Genomic DNA, 19,569 nt, shown 5'->3' with positions numbered 1-19,569 from the left:
GAAACTAGTGGACAGGAAATCTGGCTAGCCGTATCAGATTTTGCCCCAAGAAATTGCATCAGTTTTAAAAAAAGAGGCATTGTACTTGCAGCTTAATGTTTAAACTCAGTGCCAAAATGTTATGGCAGAATAATGCAAACCGATAATGCAAATGGTTTTCTTGGGTGGATTTCAACTCCTGTGCTAGTATCTGGTAGAATATATTTACTCTCTTGCATTGAAAGACTATTTCCATCATAATAATGCCACTTTTAGCTAGCTGGTTGCAGCCAGATTCAGAGATAGTAATCAAAATTGTTTTGAAATGTATTTATTACAGTGTAAATTTTTCTTTTATACTTCAGATTATTCAGCAACTGAACACGTTTACTTTGAACAGGGTACGTGTTCTAGGTGGGTAGAAGCAAAATAAAAGTGTGTTTAAGCCAGTTGTAATTTAATTTCAGCTCTGTACATCTTGAGACAAGACAAGCTGCTGGCATTTGGGTGTTGCAGTGCATTATGAAGTGACTACCAGTCCGATTCTCTGATGGAATTAAAACAAATTGGAAAGCAGAGTGATGAAGAGGAAGAGATATTTGTATGAATTAAATGTCTGTGGTCTGTGGTTTGCCATCCTCTGTTGCTTTGTTGATAATGTCGGTTATGTAAACTTCTTTCCACCACTTTCTTCTTGAACTTGCAGCAAAGCAGTTTTGTGCAGTGTAACATCTGCTAGCATAAAAATGGTTGTAAATATACTGCTGCATCTTCACTGTGCAGCCCAGTACAAGTAAAGAAGGGATGGAAAGGAGTGTCTCTAGAAGCACAGATGGCTCTAGTAATTAATAACATTTTGTAATAACATTTTGTAAAATAGCTTAAAAAAAAAAAGTATAACTTAATATGATTGCCAAAAAAGGGACTGTATGGAAGAGCTGAATGCATCTATTTGGTACATTTGGCAGAGTTCACTACCATTAAACTTTACTGGATAGGACACATGATCAGCTATGTACTCTCCCATGTGTTATGGGACAAAGAGGTTTGGATAAAATGGCATGCCCGTTCTGTGTTATTTGCACTGTATCTTGTATTATAACCAATATGTAATTATTTCAGTAAATATTCAAGGGGAAAAATAATGCCGCTTAATCCATTTCTCTTGCAGTTATGGAGTATTGGGATGGTAAAAGTGTAGATCAGAACATGCTATATTGGAGTTGCTGGCCTAAAACATGAATGACAAGAAACAAGCTCCCAGTTTCTGGAACATGGGGCACATCCCCAAAAGAATGACTGAGCTGCAGTAGGATTTCTGTGATCATGCTGAGCTTTTCCTGGAGACCTTAGGTGATTGCATTTTATCTTAGTGATTCAGAGTGATGGCAGCTGGTGACTTGCTAGCCTGAAAGGAGTATCCATCCTGTTCCCATCTTCTCACCTGCTGCATGTTCACCGTTGCCTGCCCTGGCTGCATGTTGGAGTCTGGGATTGCCCCTTCATTTCTGTTTTCTTTGGATATGGTGAGACACTCCTATTACTCTTAGTTGGAATGCAGTTTTTTATGAAAATAATTAATTTCATTGGCCCAAGCAGTAAAAAGCATTTACCCATAATTGAGCTGGATTCTTTGTAATGCCGTAAGTGAAGTCTTGGATTGTTAATGCTTTCATCAGCAATGAGTAATTTCATAGATTGAAAACCTCTTAAACTGCAGCACAATAATTTTGGCTGCAGAGAATTACTATAGGTGACACTAAAAATAAGAGTACTCTTTCCCTCCCCCCAACACCATACGACTGTCCTGAAACATAGATAACTACTTGCAGGAACTTTAGGATAGCATATAGTTGTTACATCCAAGATACCCTGGAATTCTGTGACTTCAATTGCAGATTGTGTTTCTCAGGCCTATTACATTTGCATATGATGAGAGTTTGTGGTAACTGTTTCATATTGCGCAAATGCTGCTGCTGTTTACTGCTTGGATTAAATTACGTGGTTTTACCATGTAAATATAATCAGTTCACTGTAGGGAAAAGTCTGAAAGACTTTATTATTTACAAATAATTTTGGAGGGTGTACTTAACTGTTATTGATTGATATACTTTTCATAAAGTAGAATTTCTGGGCTCCAAATTGTTTGGAGTCTCTGTGGAAATAGTCTGCCTGTTTCAGGAATTCAGTGTGCTGAGTCTTGCTCAGCAAACACCAAGAAATACTTTTACTTTTCAGTTTAGTTATATGCACCCTGATCCTGAGTCGAGAACTCTATTGACTCATGACTGCATGGCTGGAGTCAGATATAGGACTGGTACTTAAGTGTGTATTGTGTGTGGCACTAGCAACAGGTTGTATACTTTGTTTAGTAAGTTTCTGACTTTATTCAGTGAAGCTAAATGCAACAGTCTTTAATAAAACCATATGTGGTTTATGAATGTGATTTCCATCATGGTATTCCTTTGGCAGAAATGGATGAAATGTTACTTGTTTTTTTTTTACTGTTTCTGAAGTTATTGACCAATAATTGTGTTTAACTGTGTATTTAGCTGCCTCTTTTGTGTGTGTCCATGAATCATACTGTCAAGTTTTTGTTTACTTGGGATAGACAGCCATATGCCCCTGTAGTCAGTGCCATCCAGGTCGATATCAGTGAAGAAAAGGTGCAGTTATCTGGTAACTGAAGAGGCTGCTGATCTTGTGGATTAGTATGTGAAATGTTCCAGAAAGATATGCCAGAGGCTCAAATTATGTAATGCTTTGAGCAGGAAGCTGCAGAACTTTGTGTAGAGTGTGTCACCAGCAACAGACTGATGTCCCTGGCAAGGCTCCACTCTAGGAAGAGGCTGAGATTTCTCGAAGGCTTCAAATGAGAATGAACAATTTGACAGTGTGGCCATTGCTAGAACAGCTTGCCCCATTGAAGACAGGAGCTGGCAGCGCACAGTCTTGCTGCATGCTGCTAGGAGGCAGGCTGCTGATATAACATTATTTTGGTAAGTGTGGTTTCCTGCCCACAAGTGTGTACCAGCTGGCACTATCTTGTCAAAGACCTAGTGTTAGAGTGAGTATGATCCCCCCCCCCCCCGATTTCTTGGTTTTGTGTGTTGGTGGGTGTTTTTGTGGTTTTCTGGGGGGTTGTTTTTTTCTTCTTTTTCCCAGATCCTGAAAAAATTTACAAAGAAAGAAAGGACCTTTTTAGAAACTACATGTCCAGATTGCTGCATAGGGAATTTAGGTCTGAAAAATGTTTAAAATTGTTTGTCTAAAAATAACTAATAAACAGATAAACTGTGGTTGATGTTCCTTTTTGGCATAAAATGAGTGAAGGTAATGGTAGGTAATGACTGTTTTGGGATATATTGATGGACTAAAGCTGTAATGTGTAAACTAAGATTCTAATGGTCTTTCCTGAATTGGGTACTTTTACTTCACTTTTAATTAGAATCAGGCAAAAGGTCCTGATTGGAATTCTGAAGTTTCAGTCTCCCAGTAGGTAACTCAAGGAGGTGCTCTTCATCTGTAGCCAAGTATCCATAGATGTTAAAGACTTCTAGAAGTGTGTTCCTGTCAGGTCATTCTCCCTGATCATTTCAGAGAATGACAGGTGAAAAAGAAACTTGTACGTTAGATCCCTGTTGATGAAAACTTGTTTTCTGCTTTAAAATAAATAAATAACAAAAATCTGTTGACAAGCCCAGAGTCTCAATGAAGGCTGGCCATCCTTTTGAAAGATTATCATGATTTAGCTGGGGGTTTTGAAAAGTTAAGTCCTTTCCTAGTAGGTTACTAGGGGGTTAAGTCGCATGAAGAGAGAGAGAGACAACCCATATAGTATGTTTAAGGAAAGTTCAGGTGACTAGTCAAGAAACAAGTCTTGCCTTACCGAACAGTAGTTAAGAAATCTGTGTTGTGACCAATGATGAACACTGGACACTTCAGAATTTGATGCCTCAACACCTGGTTAGGTGTTCAGTTGCAATAGAGATCCTGTGGCATCTATCTGGTTCAGTGTTCATGAAGTAAGGAACATATAATTAATGATCCTCTGCAAAAAGGTAGGTTATTGAGCTACTTAAGACCAGTTTCAGCTTATTCACCTCTTAAAACTATGCATTTGTTGGGTTTTTTTCCTTTGGAACAGGAGAGAAATGAAAATTGTTGGGTTTTTCTATTTTAGCCTTTACAACCAGCTGTGAAACAAAGGGATAAACCTGAGGCTGCAGCTGCTGTCTGTTACCCCATCAGTAGTTAGGCTGTTGTGAATTATGGATTGCTCAGTGCTTCTGCCTCTAACTGAGGCTTGACTCTGGCTCTGAGTGTTTCCCTCAAAGAATTTACAGTCTTACAAAAAAGGGCCATTGGAGATTTTGAACACAAACAAGCTTCTGAAGAAATACTTAACTGGTGAAAAGAAAAAGCTTTTTGGTATTTGCATAACTAAAAGGAAACTGATTTTTTTCATTAAATTTATGAGATTGTACTCATCTGTTTACATGGAACATGAGAAATTTCAGAGCCCAGTGGCAATTTTACCCAGAAAGCCATAAACGATTAAAATCAGTTGAGAAACTGACTCTCTTTCTGTTATGTGCATTAGGTATGATATGATGCTACTGATTTCAGTGGAGCTGTGCTGGATTTTACGCTGATGTAACCATGTTGAAATTCGACCACAATCTGAAAGCGAACAAAAATATCTGAGGTGTATCTCTTATTGCAGACTAATAAAGTAGCTTGTATGCTTGAAAATATTTTTGTAATGTCTTTGGTTTTCCAACAGAAACATGTTTTGAATAGTGAATTTATTTTAGCATTAAGTTGGCTTCAGTTCACCTCAGAAGTAAGTGTAAGGACACTTTTGTGTGCAGCTGTGAGGTGGTGGAGACCCAGTGATATCTTGTCATGTAATTACAAGCTACTGAGGCCAGCCTGAAAGGGCACTAGCAAAATGAGAGGGTTTGAGGCATTGGGGGGGGGTGGGGGTGGGGGTGGGAGGAGATTAAAAAAAAAAAAAGGCACTGTGTAATCTTCTATTAGAAGAGTAGAAGAGCACCCTTTCAGTATTTAATCAGAACAAGTACCTAACCATCATCCTCTCAGAGTTGCTATTTATGTTTTGGAAAAATTTCTCTTTTAATGGAAGTTTTTGACAACTTTGGGAGAATTCAACAGGACAGGAAACTATTTTCTTTAACTGCTTTCATTGCTGTAATTGTGATTGCTGTGGTTCTCAGTCCCTCTAGCATACTACTTGGGGTGGTTTATGTACTGTGAGTTTTCAAGGCAAATGCTAGACCTACAGTATGCTCTGGCCTCTCTTGGCTGAGACACTTGTTTTCTAGAACCTGTTTCTAATCTTGCTGAGGCTTCCCCCCCCCCCCCCCCCCCCCCTTCTCATGTACCTCATACAATTTAAAAGGTATCAGGTCAGATTTAATCCTGAGTATGCATCTAGTGGAAGCTCTCAATTTTAGGCTTCAATTTATTTTACTTTAAAGGAAAAAAGATGAAGCTTAGTGAAAGAGAGAAAAATACAGCTTCTGTCCTAATGTGGAGGAGCTCTTGATAGAGATTAATTTGAAAGAGCTACAGTTAATTTCATATTATTGTAAATGCTGAACACCCTTTATTTTTGCTTTTAAAACATCATCTAATACATCAATTTCTAATCTAAATTTGGATTCAACTTCATTTTTGAACACTCTTTTGTCCTTTTCCTTCTGGTTTCTGTAAATCTACTGCTTTGCTTGTTGAGTGGCTGTTGTGCTCATGTCCATTGTAAGCTCTCATACAAATGACTTTGATATAGAAATAAATTGGTTTTGTGCATTTTAAAAAAGAGGGGGGAAAAGTAACAACAGCAAGGCAGTTGCTATTATTGATACAGGCGTGACAGCCATGGGATCTGTACAAGTGCTTCTTCAAAGGAAACTTGGGAGGAGGTCAGTTTTTTCTTGAAGCACTCAACTTTATGATGCACAGAGTATATTGCAGAAGATGAAAGTACTAGAATGTCACTAGGACTCTGCTGTGACCCTGTCGCTGCCCTGGTGTCTGGAGCTGAGGGAACGGTGTGAATCCCTTTACCCACTTGTGCTGCCCAGAAGCAAAGAAGTGTCCAATGCCCCATTGCTGCCAACGCCTTCCCCACACAAATAGAAGGGGGAAAGATGGAAGAAGTGGACATCAGTGAATTAGTTGATGCTTTCATCCTCCTAAAGTGTTGGCAAAAACTATGGAGGAAGTGTGTTTTAATACTAATAACAATGGCATAATTTACTTTTTACCTAAAGCTGCGATGAGAAAGAGACTTATTATATTCCTCAGAATAAAATACATTGTTTGGCTCTGCTCCTGACACACTGCTCCATTCTTGGTCTCCATTGTGTAAGGTTACTTTCTAGTTTTAAATGCTTGGAAGAATGGAGAACCATGTATTAGTTTCACCTGCAGCTATAATGCTTTTGCTTAGATAACAAAGAAGGGAATTTCAAAATAAAATTAATGTCAAAAACTCACTGTGCAATATTTATGCTTGCTATAGTGTACATATTCAGATTCATAACGAGAAATTATTTCTGGGGAAAAAAGGTCTCGAAGTAGTTCACTGTGGTTTTATTAGGTAATTAAATATTACTATGCACAAATAAGGCTTTTTTTTTTTTAGGGAAAGGAAGACATTCTCTACAATGGAAGTTTCTACAGAGTAATTTTTGATTTGCAAAAGGTATGTGTTTTTCTGTTAACATTTTAATATTAACAATTTAATTTGTCATTATTTACTTCAGGTTTAAAATATGGTTTAATGTTTGAATGCTGCGCTGTCCATATTAGTAGAATGAGAATTTTATTCTGCAGAAACAACACTTGGGGTTCACGAGAGAAGTTATTAGAACTTTAGGTCATAACTCTGCAAATTCAGAGTATGCTGTACTCTCCTGAAAACCAGACACTGAGGAAGAACTGTGTATGTGAGAATGATCAGTGACACAGACAGATGAGGATATTCTAGGTCCTGAGTGGTCTCATCTTTTTGTAGTAGCCTAACATTCTGGGAAGTACGAGTGAATAATAAACTGATCTTTTACTTCCCCCTGCCTCAGGCCTGACTAAACTACAGTGATAATGTGGGGCCATTCTTAAAACAGCTGCAAAGGCAATTTAAGTACGCTAGTCTCTATGTGATGCCAGCAGATTCTTCTCACCTCAGATTTGTGGAAAACTTTTTTTTTTAATACTCAGGGATGGGTCACTTGCACACCAACTTACATTCACATCATACATACTCCTAGCCTGAGTGTAGTTTTAGGTATCCCACTGGCATCAAGGATTCTTACCCTATTGGCTTCTGCTGTCTGAAAGCTACTTTTCCTTCAGAAGCACCAAACTGGCACAAAATTCTACTTGCTTTGGCATCCAGGCCTTAGGCAGGCTTAAAAAGGTTGTTGAGGCAAATGCTAGTTTCTTGCTAATCCTGAGTGAGGCCTCAATCTTGCCCTGTTGGTCAAACCACTAGCTTGAGTTCTTTGATGCCCATCCTTACTGCATAGGAGCAGAGCACTGCACATGCAAGTAGAGTGTAGAACTTCATGCACTATTCTTTCCACTGAAGTTTTTGTAGGTGACCATGATGAGATGGTCTATTGTAGCGTTTGCCACATATCAAGGTGCCGCGATTAGATCACTGGTCGGCCCGGACCAGGGAAAGAGACAGATAACACACACAGTGTGAGCACCAACTTCCGCCTTTTATTGCGCAGTTAATTGCTTTTATACTAACAAGGGTGGGTGGGATTACAGATACATCATAAGGCTGCGACTAACCCTCTAACTTTCCGTGACATTGCGAGATCTTCCGAACGCCGAACCCTACATCTCTCCCCTCCCTATGACGAGTTGGCTTCTGTTGTTATGAACAATTCCACACCAAGAAATAACTATGTAAAGTACTATGAGTATAAACATATTTCTACAACTAAGTTGAAACACTGTATCTTAAACACCTGTAAATGTCCCATTTACCCTGCAGAGCAAAAAGCTCCTTTACAGAAATTCACACAAGAGGTAGATTGAAAGTTAAGGCTTAGAAAGAATTACTTCTATTACTCTATAACGTTTATCATTGGTGCGCTGATGTTAAGGCTTAATGTCTGAGGCACCTGGATTCCTGGCTGCGAGCTCTGACAGCTGGATCCCATAAAGGCACGTATTGATGGACTCTGAGGGGGACGTCATCCAGATACACATCAGGGTCCCCCAGTTGGCTTTGTATCCACTGCCAGAAATTTGTAGTGGATACCCAAGGTGTCACAAGCCAGGAAAGGATGACAGCGATCTATAAGGAAAAACACTCAAACACTACGAGGTTAGGGCAGGACGAACCATACGACTAGGAACCCATTTCAGTAGCCCTTCAGGTGTCTGTACACAGGCATACCCTCGCCTGAGACAACGCAACTCAAACGGCCCATCCCATTGGCATGTCTGAAGGTCACGCACGTGGACCAACGGGTAAGGACCTTTCTCTTCCGTGTTCGTAAACTGTCCTTGCGCCCCCGTCTGTTCCAGGTCCCCTCACACTGTCTGATTTAATGAAGTTAACGCAGATAACAGAAGACGCTGTGTACGGAGAACAGGTGTGTTATCCTGTAACCAGGAGGATTCCTCCTGCTCCCCCTCCCTAAGCCGATCGAGCAAGGTCTTTAAGGTTCGATGTGCTCGTTCTACAATGGCCTGGCCGGTGCTATTATAAGGGATGCCATTTTTACTTAACAAGCTGAACAAGGTAAAATTATTACAATAACTAAAATCACAATAACTACAATAATGCCCATAATTCTTTGAGCCAACCCGTTACCCCTAATGACCCGAACCATGAGGACTATGACGAAGATGAACTATCCATACATTCTTGTGCCATCTTGCTCCACGAACTCAGCCCAGCGATCGGTAGGTGCCAGCTTTCCGTGGGTGTCCCCACAGAGGCAACGATGGCCTCGCCGTACACCAGCCCGACGCTCTTCGGAAAATCCCGGTATCTATACATTTGCAGAGGAACGGGTTTTAGCACACGTGGCCAGCGGGTGCTAAAAGTCTGCCTCGGTTGCAATCTATGACGCATGCGCTCGCTGGCCAGGCGCGCTGCACGAGTCATAGCCATCTTGTCTATTGGTTCGTGGGCTTTATGATGTGGTTGCGGTGCACAGAGAATCTTGACCTGTTATGTTAACCAAGGTGACCTATACATTAGTTTTTGACTGAGGTGGTATTCATATTGCCACACCATCTATGATGCTCCAGATGATGATGGTCGTACAGATTGAACGGAAGTCCATCGTGGGCCTGTATCTCATCAGCCAACACTTTCAACACCTTAATCACTTGAGCAAGTTCCATCGTCGCCTAGGCAACTGATCATGTCGGGGTCACCATTATGTAGCATTCGCCACATATCAAGGTGCTGCGATTAGATCACTGGTCGGCCCGGACCAGGGAAAGAGACAGATAACACACACAGTGTGAGTGCCAACTTCCGCCTTTTATTGCGCAGTTAATTCCTTTTATACTAACAAGGGTAGGCGGGATTACAGATACATCATAAGGCTGCGACTAACCCTCTAACTTTCCGTGACATTGCGAGATCTTCTGAACGCCGAACCCTACAGTCTATTTACTTGTTGTTCATATAAAAATGTATCTAAATTCACCTAAGAATTCTCTGATGCAATCTCAGATGATTTCTGAGATGAGGATTCCAACTGCAGATAGATCTCCTCTAGAGAGATCTTTTGCAGGAAAATTTCAGTGCAGAAAAAGTCATTGTCACCAAAGGGTATGGTTGCATTGGTCTTCTAGAACTTTAGAATTGGAAGTAACAGTACAATGGTTGTCGACAGTGCTTTATGTACATATAATCTTGGCATTAGTCATTAAAATGCACTTCTCTTTCCCTTGTTTTTCACTTGATTGTTGGTTCATCCTTACCCTGTACATCACAAGGATTTGGGAATTTGTTGCACTGTGACCTGGTGTTCTATCGCAATTGGCTTATTTATTTGTAACTGATAGAAAATTCTTTTGTGGGCACAAGTACAGTTTGCTAAAATAATTAAAAAAGAAAAAATTAAACCTATGTTGGCCAGAAATAGCTTTCTTAGAAAGTAGAAACTACTGTAAATATTTTCTTAGAGCAAAAGTCTGAAAATACAGATAGTGCTTATCCAGGTGTAAGTAGTAGAACTCTTACTAGAGGTTTAGAATGAAATCACATCAGTGTCAGAACTCCTGTGGTAATTGGCTCATTTGTTAAAATTGATAAAGAATCAGGGGATGAATTGGTTTACCTCAATTAAAAACTCTACATAATAGGGGGAAAAGCCACTACATATGGAGTTGGGTAAAGAAAGTTAGGGATGTTGCTTTTCATTTTCCACTTGGACCCATTTTTAACCATTTAAACAAAGCACGCATAAGGATATGCCATAGGTTTTACACACCATCTTGAAAGTCAGACTTCAAAAACTTCTGGAACAAAGGAAAAGCAAATTCCAGAACTTCTGAATTTACATTAAGTAAATATGAAGAAAATTTGGCCCAATAACAAAACAAAAGGCAGTCACAATTTGTACAGTCAGTTTTAGGGTCTGTGAGCAGCAGAGTGTAGTTAATACTAGTTACACTGAGGATGCCTGGGAGAGGTTTTTTGGGTAGTAAACATGCTAAAACATGATATTATTAAAGATGAAGTGACACCATCATGCATTGTTGTCTGTTTCATTACAATGTGATTCTAGACAGTATTTCTTCAGAAGATGAGGTCAGCCAGTGTGTCCTTGAAGGTTTGTTCTTTTTACATAGTGGTAGGAAGACGGGGGTGTGCAAATGGGAGATATTGCCTTTATCGTAACACATCATTACCTAGAATCATGTTCCCTTTAATGCCATCAGGACCTACAGGAACTTTGACCCCTTTCCTACTCTGAAAGAGATTGAGCTGAAGAGAGAACTAGCCAAAGGCAAATTTTTTAATAAACTATGGTTTCCAGCACTGTTGGAAGGAAGGCGTGCTGAATCCCTGTCAAAGTTTATAATGTGAAGCTGGGCATAATGTTCACTGGGCATTCCTGACTGGAATAACAATTCAAACAGTGTACTGATCATCAGTTACCTCATTGATTTTATTAATCACCACTTTTTAGTTGATTTTTATGGATGTGAAATAAGATTCCTGTGGTATTTTTACAGGTTAGAATTGCAGAATTTTTTTGTGGATTAAAGGACAGGGTCAGATTATTTGGCGTGTTTATTTTTGATGAAATTACCTGTGCTCTTCTGTGGGCGCTAGGGTGCCCCTGTAACTCTCATGGAGAGCTAAGACCACTGTTCAACCTAGGGATTCTTAGTTATCACCATATCTTGTGCTTAGTAAGAACCAATTATATGCTGCCTGTGTTAATCCTATTTATGTGATTGTGTACTTTGTCATTGAAAAAAGAAGTATATTTACACGGGAAATATGAGGAAAGGTCTCAGTCTCTGATTTGGATACAGCCCAGCCCTGTGGAAAAGAGTTTGCTGATCTGTTTAGGACTTAGCAGCATACTGGAGCAGGAACTGGTTGACTCTCTTGATCCTGTAGGCAGGCAATAGTTGAATCGGACTATGGTGAAGGAACACTAATATTTTTCTCAGACTGCTGTCTGACTCCCCCCGCTTTGAAAGTTGAAATACCTTCCTGACTGAATGAAGGTGAAGGGAGAGATGCAAATTAGAGCCATCACCAAAGATAAGTTGAACTGTAAAAGAAAGGAAGGATTCCCACTACTAAAATGCTGTCCATTAATGCGGTTTAAAGGTGTTATTGAATAACTGGATCCTCAGCCCGGAGTTTATGAGCACCTAATGGACTACTGGCTAGAATCACAAAAGGAGGGCAGGAATATTAGGAGCTAATGTGTTTAGGTATATTTATCTGTGTGTATGACTTTCTTTTGTTTCTCTATGTTCTGCAGCTGTGCAGTCTGTAGTCTTCATTTATAAGAAAAAGTACTTTTTTTTTTTTTTCTCTTACCCTTACAGTTACATTAAGGATAATATCAGAGTACTGGCAGGTTCCTTCAAGGTAGCTGTTCTCACGGCATAGGTAATGAAACAGACTTGGAGAGATACTCTCAACTGCCTCATCTTTCCAGGGCACATAAATAGTGTTTGTCCACCCTGCCGTATATTCCAAATTGAAACCTGTTCATCAAGGGGTCTGTGTGCTCTGATGGACCATGGCAGGGAGGGGCAAAGGGCAAATCAGCTTCACCTCAAGGTTGGTAGATGATGGGGGTGAAATGATGCAACTTTGTCTTGTATTCAAGATCATTATCAGATCACTTAATCATACCATTGCTAAAGTTTTCCCTTCCCTTTGTGATTACAAAATAGAAGACTGGCTACTGACTCTTCTAAAACCTAGGTTCTTAAGAGTATTGCAGCTTTACAGAATGTGTCTGCTATTATCTTTATAGCTGAAGCAACTACTGGTTTTGCTTTAACAGTTGAGGGGGTGCTTTGTAGATTTGCATGATTAACTTGCTCACGTTTCAGGGGCCTCCAAAATAGTGCCATATAGCCCCAGATGACATCTTGTAGCTGTGAAAGTACTGCAAGTGCAAACGCAAATGCTGTTTATGTAGTTCTGCTCACACCAACATACCTGTTGTCGTGGTTTAACCCCAGCCAGCAACTAAGCACCATGCAGCCGCTCACTCACTCCCCCCCATCCAGTGGGATGGGGGAGAAAATCAGGAAAAGAAGTAAAGCTCCTGGGTTGAGATAAGAACGGTTTAATAGAACAGAAAAGAAGAAACTAATAATGATAATGATAACACTAATAAAATGACAACAGTAGTAATAAAAAGATTGAAATGTACAAATGATGCGCAGGGCAATTGCTCACCACCCGCCGACTGACACCCAGCCAGTCCCCGAGCGGCGAATCCCTGCCCCCCCCACTTCCCAGTTCCTAAACTAGATGGGACGTCACATGGTATGGAATACACTGTTGGCATGTTTGGGTCAGGTGCCCTGGCTGGGCATGAGAAGCTGAAAAATCCTTGACTATAGTCTAAACACTACTGAGCAACAACTGAAAACATCCGTGTTATCAACATTCTTCACATACTGAACTCAAAACATAGCACTGTACCAGCTACTAGGAAGACAGTTAACTACATCCCAGCTGAAACCAGGACAGTATCCACCCCTTATTCTATACCATTGACGTCATGCTCAGTTCCCATACCTTTAGTTACATTCTGATCAATCATCACCACCTTTCCATCCCTTTGAGACATATGAACAATGATATATATATATATATATAAAAGTATACACACACAGAGATATCAGTTCTTTAGTTCATGGGTTATGTTCATAAAATGTTTGTTGAGGTCATTTAGTTTCTGACTCTGGGCTCCATCTGTCATACCAGTCTGTCTGGGCAGGAGGGATGGTGCAAAGTCCTCTCAGTCGGTAGAGCAGAATTGGGCTTCAGTGCGGTGTGACAAGCAGATGACATTTGACGCAGCAGGAGGATGGTGTGCACCGTTGGATTGTTGCATGCTGGAGTCAGTTCTGGTTCCACCTCTACTGCGCTTTGCTCAGTTTTATCACAGTTCTTTCTTGCTTGATCCAAGTGATTCTTACTATAGTACTATGGATATAGCATATAACAATTATAGTAATGATAACATACAGTAGCAGGGTTATATAGCAACTAATATCATACAGTTTAATTCTGGCTATTTTCACCTAAAATCAAATCCCCTTGAGGCACACATCGGACTTCTCCATCTTTTCGCATCACCCACCAAGTGCACCCAGGCCCTTGAGCAAAAGCAATCCCACGAATGGGTTTACCTTTGCCTGAGGCAGGAGTAACCCAGACTGTTTTCCCTAACATGTTTTTCAGGTGCACTACAGGGACTTTATCCCCTTCTACAGTATGTAAAAATTCTGATTGGGCAGGGCCACTCCGATTGGCAGATCCTCTGGTGTTGACTAACCAGGTGGCTTTTGCTAAATGTGTATCCCAGTGTTTGAAAGTTCCGCCCCCCATTGCTCTCAATGTAGTCTTTAACAGTCCATTGTATCGCTCAATTTTCCCAGAGGCTGGTGCATGATAGGGGATATGATACACCCACTCAATGCCATGCTCTTTGGCCCAGGTGTCTATGAGGTTGTTTCGGAAATGAGTCCCATTGTCTGACTCAATTCTTTCTGGGGTGCCATGTCGCCACAAGACCTGCTTCTCAAGGCCCAGGATAGTGTTCTGGGCACTGGCATGGGGTACAGAATATGTTTCCAGCCATCCGGTGGTTGCTTCCACCATTGTAAGCACATAGCGCTTGCCTTGGCGAGTTTGTGGGAGTGTGATATAGTCAATGTGCCAGGCTTCCCCAAATTTATATTTCAGCCATCGCCCTCCATACCACAGGGGCTTTAACCGCTTGGCTTGCTTAATTGCAGCACATGTTTCACATTCATAGATAACCTGCACGATAGTGTCCATGGTCAGGTCCACCCCTCGATCTCGAGCCCATCTATATGTTGCATCTCTTCCCTGATGGCCTGAAGTATCATGGGCCCATCGAGCCATAAATAGCTCACCCTTATGTTGCCAGTCCAGGTCCACCTGAGACACTTCAATCTTGGCAGCCTGATCCACCTGTTCGTTGTTTCGATGCTCTTCAGTGGCCCGACCCGTGAGCATCTACATGACGTACTTTTACAACCAGATTCTGTAGCCGGGACGCAATATCTTGCCACAGTGTGGCAGCCCAAATGGGTTTACCTCTGCGCTGCCAGTTGCTCTGCTTCCATTGCTGTAACCACCCCCACAGGGCATTTGCCACCATCCATGAGTCAGTATAGAGATAGAGCACTGGCCACTTTTCTCTTTCAGCAATATCTAACGCTAGCTGGATGGCTTTCACCTCTGCAAACTGACTCGATTCACCCTCTCCTTCAGCAGTTTCTGCAACTTGTCATGTGGGACTCCATACAGCAGCTTTCCACCTTCGATGCTTTCCCACAATGCGACAGGATCCGTCAGTGAACAGGGCATATTGCCTCTCATTCTCTGGCAGTTTATTATACAGCGGGGCTTCTTCAGCACGTGCTACCTCCTCCTCTGGTGACATTCCAAAATCTTTGCCTTCTGGCCAGTCCGTGATCACTTCTAAAATTCCTGGGCGACTGGGGTTTCCTATGCGAGCCCGTTGTGTGATCAGTGCGATCCACTTACTCCACGTGGCATCAGTCGCGTGATGTGTAGAGGAGACCCTCCCTTTGAACATTCAGCCCAGCACTGGCAGTCGGGGTGCTAAGAGGAGCTGTGTCGCAGTACTAACCACTTCTGAGGCAGCTCGAACTCCTTCATACGCTGCCAATATCTTTTTCAGTTGGAGTATAGCGAGCCTCGGATCCTCGATATCCTCGACTCCAAAACCCCAGGGGTCGGCCTCGGGTCTCCCCAGGTGCTTTCTGCCAGAGGCTCCAGGTAGGGCCATTCTCCCCAGCTGCAGTGTAGAGCACATTTTTAACATCTTGTCCTGTCCGGACTGGTCCAAGGGCTACGGCATGAACAATCTCCCATTTAATTTGTTCAAAGGCTTGTTGTTGTTCAGGGCCCCATTTAAAATCATTCTTCTTCTGGGTCACTTGATAGAGAGGGCTTACAATCAAACTGTAATTTGGAATATGCATTCTCCAAAACCCCATGACACCTAAGAAGGCCTGTGTGTCCTTTTTATTAGTCGGGGGAGACATAGCTGCTATTTTGTTAATCACATCCATTGGGATCTGACGACGTCCATCTTGCCATTTTATTCCCCAAAACTGGATCTCCTGTGCAGGTCCCTTGACCTTACTTTCTTTTATGGCAAAACCGGCTTTCAGAAGGATTTGGATTATTTTCTTCCCTTTCTCAAAGACTTCTTCTGCCGTGTTGCCCCATACGATGATGTCATCAATGTATTGCAGGTGTTCCGGAGCTTCACCTTTTTCCAGTGCAGTCTGGATTAGTCCATGGCAAATGGTGGGGCTGTGTTTCCACCCCTGGGGCAATCGATTCCAAGTGTACTGGACACCCCTCCAAGTAAAGGCAAATTGTGGACGACACTCTGCTGCTAGAGGGATTGAGAAAAACGCATTAGCAATGTCAATTGTGGCATACCACTTGGCTGCCTTTGACTCTAGCTCGTATTGAAGTTCTAGCATATCTGGAACGGCAGCACTCAGCGGTGGTGTAACTTCATTCAGGCCGCGATAGTCAACTGTTAGTCTCCATTCCCCATTAGACTTCCGCACTGGCCATATGGGACTATTAAAGGGTGAGCGAGTTTTGCTGATCACTCCTTGGCTCTCCAGTTGGCGAATCAACTTGTGGATGGGAATCAGAGAGTCTCGGTTGGTGCGATATTGCCGCCGGTGCACCGTCGTGGTAGCAATTGGCACTTGTTGTTCTTCAACCTTGAGCAACCCCACAATCGAAGGGTCTTGAGAGAGACCAGGCAGGGTAGACAGCTGTTCAGTGCCCTCCGTCTCCAAGGCAGCTATACCAAAAGCCCATCGATACCCCTTCGGGTCCTTAAAATACCCCCTCCTGAGATAGTCTATGCCAAGGATACACGGAGCCTCTGGACCAGTCACAATGGGGTGTTTCTGCCATTCACTTCCAGTTAGGCTTACTTCAGCTTCCAATACAGTTAATTCTTGGGATCCCCCTGTCACACCAGAATACAAATGGATTCTGTCCCTTTATAACTTGATGGCATTAGAGTGCACTGTGCGCCGGTGTCTACTAGAGCCTTATACTCCTGTGAGTCTGACATGCCAGGCCATCGAATCCACACAGTCCAATAGACCCGGTTATCCCTTTCCTCCACCTGGCTGGAGGCAGGGCCCCTCTAATTCTGGTTAGAGTATTCAGTATTCACTTCTCGTAAAATTGGCTCAGAAGTCCCTTCAAGAGGATCGGAAATAAAATCAGCCCTTCTACTCTGTTTGGAAACTGGAGCGGCATTTTTCCTGGTAGAATCCCCTTTTGTGGTGGTTTTTCCTCGCAGTTCACGTACCCGTGCATTTAGGACCGAGGTAGGTTTTCCGTCCCATTTCCTCATGTCCTCTCCCTGATCACATAGGTAAAACCACAGGGCACCTCGCGGTGTGTACCTTCTATATTCTCTCTCTTGGGCAGAGGAACACTCACTCCTAATAGCTGAGACATTGGTCCTTACACGTGTGGAGTAGGACATATCCTCTTTGAATTGCTGGAAATCCTCGGACAGCTTCTCCACAGCCGCAATGCAGGCTTGTAGGGAGGAGGAGAGATTTTCTTCGTCTTGACGGAGTTGGCGAGCCACTTCCTCCACTGTCGGTGCCTCTTCATCCTTCAAGGCCATTATTGCCAATGTGTTGGCATAGGATGATGGTGCGCTCCGTACAAACTTCCGCCACATGGGTCGTGTGCATTGGACTTCGTCTGGATCTTTGGGTAATTGTGGGTTGTCCAGGTCATGATGGATCATCTCTAGCACAGCTAATTCCCTCAGATATTGAATACCTTTTTCCATGGTGGTCCACTGGCTTGATTGACATATAACATCTTCCTTAAAGGGGTACCTTTCCTTCACACTTGACAGGAGTCGCCTGCAGAGGCTGGTGGCTTGTGTCCCTCTTCCAATTGCCTTGTCAATGCCACCTTCCCTGGCAAGCGATCCCAGCTGCTTGGCTTCCCTACCTTCTAATTCCAAGCTATTAGCCCCATTGTCCCAGCATCGGAGGAGCCAGGTGATAATATGCTCACCTATACGGCGGCCAAAGTCTTTTCGCAAATCCCGCAGCTCACTCAAGGATAGGGACCGGGTTATTACCTCTGGTTCTGCCTCTTCCTCCGGTTCCCGTGATGACCCTGGTTCATCTTCATCCTTCGCTAAGCGAACTGATTTTTTTGTATATTTCTTTTTCTGTACGGGGGCAACTGATGCTGGTGCAGGTTGGTCCGCTGGTTCAGTTGCAGTATCGCTCACCGGGTTTTGGATAACCGCAGTGTCTGTTGCCGAGGTTTGGGTAGCAGCAGTGCTCGTCACTGGGGCTGGAGGGACTGCAGTGCCCGTTGCCAAGGTTTGGGTAGCTGCTGTACTCATTGCCGGGGCTGGAGGGGCTGCAGTGCCTGTTTTTGAGGTTTGGGTAGCCCGAGTTCTCGTCGCTGGGGCTGGAGGGGTCACGGTGCATGTCGCCAAGGTCTGGGTGCCTGCAATGCTCCTTGCCGGGGCTGGAGGGGCCGCAGCGCCCATTGCCAAGGTTTGGGTGGCCGCGGTGCTCATTGTTTTGTTGTTAGGTCCAGAGACTTTCTCTTCCCCTTGAGGGTACTGAGTGGTGTCGAACAGGGCTCGATAGGCATGGGCTAGGCCCCAGCGCGTTGCAGTGATTTGTATCTCTCTGGAGCTGCCGGGGTGACAGCATACCTTTTCCAAATATTTTACTAATTCTTCTGGATCCTGCACTTGTTCAGGGGTGAATTTCCAAAACATTGGAGGTGCCCACTTTTCTAGGTACTTGCCCATACTACCCCACACACCCTGCCACTCCTAATTATCCAGCCTTGGGGCACATCTCTGGGTGATCTTCTTAAATAGCTGTTTAACCTTAAACGAGAGCTGAACCACATTCAGAAGTATGCTAATTCCTAGCAGTAGGGCTAGGACCGTGCTAGTCCCAATATTCCAGGAGTATTCAAATTTTTCAAAATTCTCAAACACCATTGTAACTGGACTGAAGGAGAAAGGAGAGGGGAAGAAAGGTACCCCACCCACAGACTGGTTTTCCATGGAGGCAAGGTAAATGGTATAATTATTAATAGTTTCCCACAGATGGCTCCCGCAATATAAAGGTGACAATGCTAAGTGCAAATACCGGATTAATCCCACAGCCGATGACTTTATCATACCATAAACCAGAGTTATACCATACATCAAAGCGAAAACCTTAATCCACCTCCCACGGATGATAAGCAGTAGAAGAGGAACTACATACAGCAAGCAAGGTGATACATAACAGAGCCTTGAAAACCAGAGCAACAACTCTAAGAATACATAAATCAACATAATGAATGCTTAGAACAAATTTGTTTTAACAAGCTCTGGTCAGGTTTGTCGTTATCTCAACCCTTCGTGCCCCACGTTGGGCGCCAAAAGGACTGTCGTGGTTTAACCCCAGCCAGCAACTAAGCACCACGCAGCCGCTCACTCACTCCCCCCCCATCCAGTGGGATGGGGGAGAAAATCAGGAAAAGAAGTAAAGCTCCTGGGTTGAGATAAGAACGGTTTAATAGAACAGAAAAGAAGAAACTAATAATGATAATGATAACACTAATAAAATGACAACAGTAGTAATAAAAAGATTGAAATGTACAAATGATGCGCAGGGCAATTGCTCACCACCCGCCGACCGACACCCAGCCAGTCCCCGAGCGGCGAATCCCTGCCCCCCCCACTTCCCAGTTCCTAAACTAGATGGGACGTCACATGGTAT

At 42.9% G+C, this 19,569-nt stretch overlaps 1 protein-coding gene across 7 annotated transcripts in view; it reads left to right on the top strand.

Moving 5' to 3' along the window:
- The window catches only part of PLCB4 (phospholipase C beta 4), a 224,688-nt gene that overhangs the window by 14,513 nt on the left and 190,606 nt on the right, over positions 1-19,569 (top strand). The window contains exon 2 of one of the 7 annotated variants that reach the window (XM_069787580.1): positions 6,653-6,712. The exons of the other annotated variants lie outside the window; for them this stretch is intronic. The gene's annotated coding sequence lies outside the window, so the exon portion shown is untranslated. The remainder of the gene's footprint in view (positions 1-6,652; positions 6,713-19,569) is intronic. 7 annotated transcript variants of the gene reach the window in all.

This window comes from Haliaeetus albicilla, chromosome 7, assembly GCF_947461875.1.
Source record: "Haliaeetus albicilla chromosome 7, bHalAlb1.1, whole genome shotgun sequence".
Classification (NCBI taxonomy): Eukaryota; Metazoa; Chordata; class Aves; order Accipitriformes; family Accipitridae; genus Haliaeetus; species Haliaeetus albicilla.
Note: the sequence above shows the minus strand (reverse complement) of the source record. Positions and strands in the feature narration are given on the sequence as shown.